We start from the raw sequence: 9,565 nt of genomic DNA, 5'->3' as shown, positions 1-9,565 counted from the left end.
AAAAGATCTGTCTGGTGTAAATCACCATCGCATCTGAGGAGTAAAAGATCCGTAAGGAGTGCCGGGTTGAAAATAAGGCAGATTCAAGTATGGTGTAAAAAGACCTAAAGCTTCAATACGAATAAACAAGTCAAATCAACAAATGGTGACTCTTTTTGTCCATCCTCCCTAAACTGGTCTAACTTATTGGAAATTGTATCAGAACGACCGGTAAAAAATCCAAAGACAAAGAGCCATCTGCCTTAATCCCATTGCAACTCTCCTTATGTACCTTCAACAGGGCTTTTGTCATTTAAAAGAGGCCGCAAGCAAAGCACATACAATTGTTCTAATAGATTCGGCTATGTTTGGAAATTGGATATTAGAGAAACAAGGTTGGTTAATAAACTAGTTTACTCCCTTATGACCGATGGTAAGAGAACATACTCTTATGCTATTGTTTTCCGGACCTTTTGTCCCCCTTTCCAAGCTAAACCTAATATTCATGTTATCACACTTTTAACTAATGCTATAGAAAACATTAAACCTACCTGCGAGGTCAAAAAAGTGAGAATCACAGGGACTACTCGTAACGTACCTAAGATTATTGCTAAAGAACGTTAAGAAACCCTAGCTTTTCGTTGGATCATAGAAGCAGCTGTCAAATGAAACACTATAAACGGAAACGGCTAGAGTTTGAGTAAATGTTCATCTGCCGAAATACCGGATGCTTATCATAAAAGGGGAAATGTTCGTAAAAAGAGAGATGACCTTTACGAACTAGCAGAAGCCAATAAAAGTTTCGTACATTATAGATGGTGGTGAACGATTAAAAATACGTAACGGGCCGGGGTAAAAAACTGTTAGACACTTTGGCAGCACACATCCCGGCAAAATCAATTCATTATTAATTCATCAGTGAACAATAAAAGAAAATTATTTCGGATTATTTGTTTCACACTTTGAAATAGATAATAATTCATTTTTGCCATAGCAGGCCAACTTTCTAACTATTTGACACTCGACTGAAGGGAAGAGGGAAAGGCAAAGTGCAACGATTTGAATGGCGTTCGACCCTTTATGCGATTGGAAAATTCCATGGCAATGGTTCCGCGAATTTGAAAAGTTACCGCCAGAATGGCCAGCCCGCGGATTCCGCAACTGCCATCGTTAACATTAGTAAAGCGAGTGATTGACCCATCATATCATCCAAATAAACAGAAAATACTGGAAAGTTCAAATTGACAGTCAATGGCATTGACCCAATTAACGTCGGCATGATAATGATATTTCTTTTATTTGGTAGAATTTCCCGAATACCTAAAAGAAAGAGAATCATGGAAAATGTCAAATATTTGACCAGATCCGTAAGACAAGGTCTTTTTTCGTTTCCTAAAAATCCGAGCATTGGTTCTTTGTACTCATGGCTGTTTCAGAAGTGAAGGGAAGGCAGGTAACCTTATATATTAAGCGAAAAGTGACCGAAGCATGAAATTGGTTCAGTTGAAAATAGTTTTCACTTGCTAGCCCTAAACAAAAGCAAAGCATTCCCTATGGTATATGATCTAATGACTTTCCGCATCCTACAGGATTTGAACCTGTGACCTTCAACTTAGAAGGTTGTTGCTCTATCCGATTGAGCTAAGGATGCTATGCATTATAAACACTTCTAGGTAAATATGACATACTTAAAATCTGTTCCGTTTCAAGGGGCTTTAGCCACTTCTTGATAATCCGCTCTCTGTAAACGAAAGGAGGTTTGAAGAAGTGGCACTTGGGCCTGACTATGATGTGCCCATAGCAAGCAGAAAACATATCCACGTTTATCTGGCAACACGTCGAATAGGACATGGTCCCTCAATTTAAACTCCGATTTGCTTTCAGTTTGTATATATAGGGGCCCAGAGCAACCAGCAAATTCACCTTAATGCGGCTGCTAGAGCACATCCTTAGGGAGACATGTTGTGCTCTGGATTTGCTTTGTCTCAACCATCGATTCGAGATGAGGGCAATACAAGATAAATATCTACTTATGTTTCCGGATATTCCGCCCGCTATTAATGGCGCCCAGTGTTCCATCCTAAGAAGACTAATCTCGGGAGATAAAATGACATGTAAAAGAAAAAATGGGGCAAACCCTAAACCAAGCACATGGCGATTCTATACAGGAGGCATGACCTGAAGCTTTACGATATATTTGGGTCAGACCTTTCTTTTTTTCGGTCATCTAACGAATGAAATCCGATTTCGGCGACGAAACAAGATCAAGTTCATGAGCTTATTTTCTTAGATCGAAACAAGCGTGCCCTCGGAGAGTACGGAAGGCTATTCGAGTAATCAGCGCTTTAGTGTTCGCGAGCTCTTTTAGCATCGAGGACAGTGTTTCTTCAACAAGAAAAGAATGAGTTTAGGATTCGACAGTTTAGATGGTATGAGAATTGGTTTAAACTTTAAACCAGATATCACGATATATGGAATAAAGATTAAGACAGTACAATGAATAGTATGATAAACAGGATGTTAGCCATCTGGTAGTTTTATTCAAAAAGATCGGGGCGAGAAGGGTTCAACTCCATTTTCTCCGGATGCAAGACTCAAACTTAAATAATAATTTTACGTGCTATCGCTGGCTTTCGCGCATACTAAGCAAATCACCTTAAGGCGCTATTGGAATAATCTTTTTTCTGCGAGATTGGATGGCACCTTAACTGGATCCGTGATAGATTTTATTTGATGGTTAAATCGTTGATTTTGATGGCCTAGCTAAAATGATGCCATTCTTGCTGTTTACTATTAAAGTCATATAAGCTGGCACACCTCTTGACGGAATTGCTTTGCCTTGGTTCATCACCTTGCTAGATTGTCTAGCCTGGTATGTTAAGGCAAGATGGGCGATTCGCTTAGATCACCTAGCGGCAATGTCAGGCCTGCTAAAGGACACGTTTTTATCCTCATTCATTTCACTTCCTCTCCTCTCCCCAGGGGATTAAAACACGTGGCTACGAACCATGCTGTCGAGGGTTCGAATCTCTTTTGTTTCAGATTATGTTATTTGGTAAACGTGCCCGTAAGGATAACCATAAAGTGAATAAAGATAAAAGAGGCCGGAATGAACGGCAAACAAAGGTAAAAGATCTTAAAGTCACAACGCATCGGTTTCAATTCCTTTTCCCTTTGAAAAGAAAACCTTTTTATTTCAAAACGATTTTTTCGGGTATTGGATAAATAGAAAGATATATGAAGAAAATTAATATGAAACTAGCTTATTGGATATACGCTGGCCCTGCAAACCCATATTAGTACTTTAAGAGTAGCCAGTTCCTTTAAAAATGTACATGCTTCCCTTAAAAACATTTCAATGTAATGCGTTTTATGGCATTTTCGACAACGTTTAGTTATTGCATGTTATAGCTTTAAATATGTTGTTTTTGCCTAAAAAAATAGGATATGGCTCGTCAATACTTGGCCATTCTATGGCTCGTCAGTACCTTGTGTTTTATAACTTTAACCACGTTATTCTTTAGGCTAAAGTTATTTAGTTTCAAATAGGATATGACATGTCAACACTTTGCCATTAATGTGTTTTATGGCATTTTCACTAATACCTTGTTTTCTAAAAAAGGTAAGTTCTTGCATTCTATGGCGTTTAGTTTTTGCGTTTTATGGCTTTAAATATTAAGTTCTTGCCGGCAAGAAATAGGATATGACTTGCCAGCACTTTGCCGGCACATGTGAAGTAATTGTTTCAAGGACTTTGATGGCAAAACGATTGATTAGTGCATCCGTTACCAATACTTATATGAAACAAATCTATACAAACCTTTCAAAGCAATGCTAGTTTATTTTTTTTATCTTCTATTCGATTGGTAATGACTGTTTCTTTATGCAAGAAAACGGATGTTGGCTAACGACACTATAAGAAAACCGCTTGCCAAAGAGCTTTAGCGTATCAACGACAAAACGTCACTTAACTGAATAGGAGTCAATAATTTATTATGTCTTCTATATCAACCTAAAATCGATTTCTAACAATAAAACGTTTTATCATCGGCAAGGCCAAAGGCCCACTAACTAAGGACCAGTCTAATCGTTGATTCTTATAGCACTGAAGAACTTATTGTTTGAAAAACGCCATAAAACGCAAAAACGTTAGCCATAGAACACAAGAACGACAAGGTGTTTGGAAAGCACCATATCCTGGAACGCAAAAACGACAAGGTGCTTAAAAAGCTAATTATGCTTGCTTTTATCATGCTCGCATCCATTATGCTATTTATTTTATTAACTGTTGAATTGATTTGGCATAAAGTGCGTTTTATCATCCAATTCTCTCAACAAGGTCAATATTGCACTGCTTTAATATTTATACAAATGTTCTCATAGACTTAAGTAAATTACTATTTTTTAACATTCTTTAATAAGTTGAATATGGATTAGATCTTCTTACTTGTTTCAGATGATAAAATAGAATATCTAATACGGATATAGTTACTAAAGGTACAATAATATATAATAATCAATTCCGTGTTGAATGCTCGTGATATGCTAAATGAGGCCGATTTGGTTCTTAATGGTGTCCTCTACTCAATGCTTAGATGGTTTAATAAACCGACAACAATTTCACATATATTGAGAATAGCCAGTAAACAAATAAACACATGCCCAAAAAACATACAAAAGTAATAAAGCAAATGCCTTAGCACACTTATTTACTGTCAAATCTTAGAACTATTTAAACATTAGCAACTAACGAATCCTCAGCCAGGATTTTGATCATAAAATATAAGGCCAGGTGCCTGCCTATAAGTCCCTTTCGTCTAATGGTTAGGACATCGTCTTTTCATGTCGAAAACACGAGTTCGATTCTCGTAGGGGATAAGAAAGGCGAAACATTTTACGTGGTTTCGTATATAAATTTTTGCCTTTCCTAAGATTGGTGGTCTGAACTTGCCAAAATCAACTGTCAATTGCAAATCAATGATTCCAATTAACTCAACAGCCAAGGTGCAAAGAGAGCCAGCGAAAATAGCTTAATGGTAAAGTATAGCCTTGCCAAGGCTGGGGTTGAGGGTTCGAATCCCTTTTTTCGCTATAGAAGCCACAAAAAGGTGACACATCTGCTTTTGAGGCTTATCAGTTCGTTATTTCAAAGGTGAGCTTTACATTTCTGTCTCTCCCCTGCAAACTCATGTAAAGTTATTCTAGTAAACTTAAGCTATTACGAATCATTCTTCTTGATCACAGAGATCTCCTTTATTATCCCACAATGCAACGTTATCATTGATGTTTTGTTTTATTGCAAACTTAAAGTAGATTACATTAAATGATAACTTAAAACTATTAAGCAATGCAATGCGTTGCTTTAGCTGATATTCCTTTTATTGCTACTTTAAAAATTACAGTAATTTCAATGTATTATGGAAAGCAACAAAAAATGGAGATGACGTTAAGTCAGCATGCTTTTGTAGCTCTTTGTAATTTAGGCTATAGCCTGCGTCAAGACAAAAGATCGTAACCTGGCAAGCAAAAAGGCTGCAATTTGAAATTTTTGCCCTCAGTAATCGCAATCAATTTTGGTCGACCATACGGCCAATGGAAAAGGTCAAGCGGAGCCCGTAACTGTCAAAGCTTTGCTAGAGGTTTGCCAAGCCATTTAGTTACTTGCTAGAAAGGATTCCTATAGTTTAGTTTCCACAGAAACCCTTATGTTAGTTGTTGTGTTCAATAAAGCGTAACATAGTGATTGTCTTTACACAAGCAAAAAAAGATAACTGAGCTTAAAAAAAAGGAATCTATTAACCAGTGTTATCCAAAATAGATGTGATGAGAAAAAAAAGAAATCAATTAGGCCCCCATCCCAGCCAATATGACCTATTTGTTTTTCTTTTGTGTTGCATGTAATTTACAAAAACCTGTGTTGGTTGATTATTGATGGCTCATAATCTTGCCAAAAAATGGATGGATGTCTGAGCGGTTTAAAGAGTCGGTCTTGAAAACCGAAGTATTCTTTTGAATACCGGGGGTTCGAATCCCTCTTCATCCGTAAGTATGGTTAGAAGTTAGCATTTTTATGTAGTATGTTTTTCATCCCTCTAACTTGATTGGGAAAGCTAGCTTTTTAAGAGCCAAGCCAAATCGCTTTGCCACCATTCGACACTGCATCCCCTGAAACCACGACTCAAGAGCAATCGAGTAACGATAACAAGCTGCTTGGCAATCAAACGGGTGAAAGGAACATTTTGGGAGGTCCATCAGCATGTGGACCACCATAAACCCAATCCCGGCAACCTGAATACCTTTAGGCATTTGATTACACTGCTTTCTGCGACTAAGTGTATACGTAAAAAACCAATATAAGCGGAGACGTACGACCCAGGGACGCCCTCGCGACTCTTTATCTCTAGCAATATTGTAGCACATGCGTCGCCTAGAGATAACGGGGCATGCTGATTTGACGTCATCTCATCTTCCTCCGGCTTATCACCTTTGTAAAAGTCTGTTGCCAGGTTCTAAAAATGGTAATGGCAACGGCAACATGGGACTCAACCCAACACCTATAGGCACGAGCTGTCGGCAACGTCTATTCAAATCAAAAAGGTATTTTTGCTTGGGCTATCGTTAATCGACTTTTTTCAAAGATAAGCAACGTCTTCAATACAATAAGGTAAGCTTAGCCTTTTCGCTTTCAATGGTATTTTGCGCTTTTTAAATGGTAAGCTTTAAAGTAAATCATACTTAGAAATCGCGAACCCGTGACGTGACGAAAATGCAATAACTAAACGGCAAGGTGTTTAGAAATCGCTATATCCTACGTGAGAACGCAAAGACTAAACTTTTCAGCATGCAATAATTAGAAATATAATGTTAAGACGCAAGGTATTGGCAAAAACATAATGTTGGAACACAAAAACTTACTTACTTACAATAAGGTGCTTATAAAACGTAATATTGAAATGTTTTGAAGGGCCAATCCTTTTGTCATGTCCCTCATTCGTTATGCTATTTTTATTTATTTTTTATAGACTTTCTTGCTTGCTTTGCTTTACTTTGTTTTGCTCTGCTTTGCAAAGCAAAGCTTTGAGGAGCTTTAGCGTATTGACTAAAAGAAGAGGGGCTTCAGCCACTCGACTGAAGGGAAGAGGGAAAGGCAAAGTGCAACGATTTGAATGGCGTTCGACCCTTTATGCGATTGGAAAATTCCAAACGTTGGATCCCTAAAAAGAAAAGTTACCACTTACTTAGCCAGCCATCGTTCCTTCAGTCCCTATCACCCATTACTCTTTGTAATTGCGGGCGCTAGCCCCACTTACTTGGCTGCATCGTATGAATATGGATTGAATAATCCATCAGGCGTAAACTCCAAAGTAGATAAGATTGCTTCTTATCCCCCTTTCCACATCGCGCTTCATCGCCTAAAGTGCCGGATGAAGTGCTGGTCTGATTTTAGGGGCGTGGTCATCTCGTCTAGGAAGCTATGGATGCCCTCATCGATAGCATACGTGGGCAACTATGTCAATAACAGACCTTACAAACAAAAAAGTCGTCTTTGTTGCGCGATTTTATGGGAATCTGGATTGCGGGTCGTGGGTCCATCTTTTTTGTTACACCAATGTGGATTACCGAGTGATTCGTAATCTGACCTCTCGCTTGCAATCTGGTCATCCCATAAGGCGGCAGAATCGATGGAGTGACATAGATTAGGTATTCAAGCTAACTTTCTGACGCGCCATTCGCTTACATCCATTGGTTTGTGATCCGGGGACTGTCCATGTATCGAAGCGGCTCGTTATCCTAATTTATTTTATCTAACACGATCTGGTTCCCGTACTGACCCAAGATATGCTTTTCAGTATTCACGCATTGACTATTGGGAAGGATTTCTAAAACCTAAGACCGAAAGTCCTTTTGCTTGCAAGTCACAAGTTTTCAGGGCCAAACAACTGAAACGAATCGATTATCACAAGAAACTGTGGCTTCGGTGGAATACGGACCCGGGCCCAAAGAATCATGAAGTTTGTTTCGTTTTCTAACATTAAGTGGCTATTTGGATAGCCACGTCCAGCTCCAATGAAAACTAGGAAAGAGAGACAACCATTTAATAACTCATAGGGGTAGAACTCACAGACAGGGCACCTCTTAGCAGCGCCAAGAGTAGGCAAGTAGCGGAATCAATTGAACCGCTTCGTCTCAGCGAGCTACCTCGAAACGCTTTACTAACTAGAGATTGCCTTTTTTTGTCTGTTAAGTAAGTCAAGAAACCTCCGTCTCATATTGGCAAGAATCAGGACAGAGAGATCGGATTCAATGCTAACAGATGCAAAATGAATTAACAATCTTTAGAGATAACGTAATAATAATTGGCAATGATTTCTTTTATGGTTTAGGTAGCTCAGTTGGTTAGAGCAAAGGACTGAAAATCCTTGGGTCAGTGGTTCAAATCCACTTCTAAACATAGCGAATTATTAGATTGAAATCTCTGGACAATTATATACTAAATGCAATTAAACCCGCAGCTTATGAGTCTTAGCTAAAGCTACAGAGCTCTCTATTTGTTTGATCCTAACATTAATCTTATTTTGATATTATTTGCAAACGATGCCAAAAGTGATCATTTCATTTTATTGCCTAAGTCTCGGACCTTACACCGGGTAGGTCCTTAACCCTTCCGCCCTGAATAGAGGCCTTTTATGATGAAATGTTCCGGCTACAAGTCAGTGGACATGCAGGAAGAATTGCTCAATATGCATTAGCTCTTGAACGTTTATGGCATTGAAGAAGAGAGAAACGCAAATCAAAGAAAAAATGAGATTGTTTAAAGCTAGAACAACAAAATAACCATCCTGGAAAGAAGAATTACCGACTATTATACTAAATTGTCAGTGGATGAGACCGGTTGAGTGATAACGGTCGGGGATGGAACTGCACGTGTTTATGGATTGAACAAAACTTAAGCAGTGGAAACGGTAGAATTTGCCAGTTTAAGGTGTCAAAGGAATGGCTTCGAACCGGGTTCAAATCCTATAAACGAATCATAGTTGTGCTTTGTTTGCTGTTTGGATTCGCCTTACCTGCTTATGCTTTTATAGCACAAGATTTTACCACCCACTTTATACCCATCACCAATATATTGCTGGGTTTATCATGGTAGGGGCCATATTCTTCATTAGGGATTATGATCCGGAACAAAACAAAGACAATGTATTGTCAAGAATGTTGGAGCATAAAGAAGCAATAATATCCCATTTAAGTTGGGCTAGCTTATTTCTAGGTTTCCACACTCTAGGTCTTTACGTACATAACGATGTCATGCTAGCCTTTGGAACTCCAGAAAAACAGATTCTTATTGAGCCCGTTTTTGCATTTGCATTATTGAAAAAGAAATATGGTTACGGATCTTTCTTAACTTTACAAAATACTTTAACCACCAAAGAATATTTGCTGAAAAAATAAAAGCTTTAGATAAAAGCCAATTTAAGCAACAAACTTGCAATTCACTCCAAGATACTAATTCAAATAATAGCTATAAGAAATGCAAACAAAAGAAACCGCATAATCCGGTTAATGATCATGATTGCAGGGACAAAGA

The 9,565-nt window shown here is 38.3% G+C and overlaps 3 non-coding genes across 3 annotated transcripts; 2 read left to right on the top strand and 1 right to left on the bottom strand.

Moving 5' to 3' along the window:
- Positions 1-1,556: 1,556 nt before the first annotated feature.
- On the bottom strand, positions 1,557-1,630 carry TRNAR-UCU (transfer RNA arginine (anticodon UCU)). Its single transcript has one exon. It is a non-coding gene; the product is annotated as a tRNA-Arg (tRNA).
- A 4,305-nt stretch (positions 1,631-5,935) lies between these two features.
- On the top strand, positions 5,936-6,022 carry TRNAS-UGA (transfer RNA serine (anticodon UGA)). Its single transcript has one exon. It is a non-coding gene; the product is annotated as a tRNA-Ser (tRNA).
- Positions 6,023-8,357: 2,335 nt separating this feature from the next.
- TRNAF-GAA (transfer RNA phenylalanine (anticodon GAA)) lies at positions 8,358-8,431 on the top strand. The gene has a single exon. It is a non-coding gene; the product is annotated as a tRNA-Phe (tRNA).
- The last annotated feature ends 1,134 nt before the right edge of the window (positions 8,432-9,565 follow it).

The sequence above is a fragment of the Lygodium microphyllum genome, unplaced genomic scaffold, assembly GCF_053477565.2.
Source record: "Lygodium microphyllum isolate KBCC unplaced genomic scaffold, Lygodium_microphyllum_v1.1.10 scaffold_42, whole genome shotgun sequence".
NCBI classification, from domain to species: Eukaryota; Viridiplantae; Streptophyta; class Polypodiopsida; order Schizaeales; family Lygodiaceae; genus Lygodium; species Lygodium microphyllum.
This window is presented reverse-complemented; position numbering and strand designations above follow the sequence as displayed.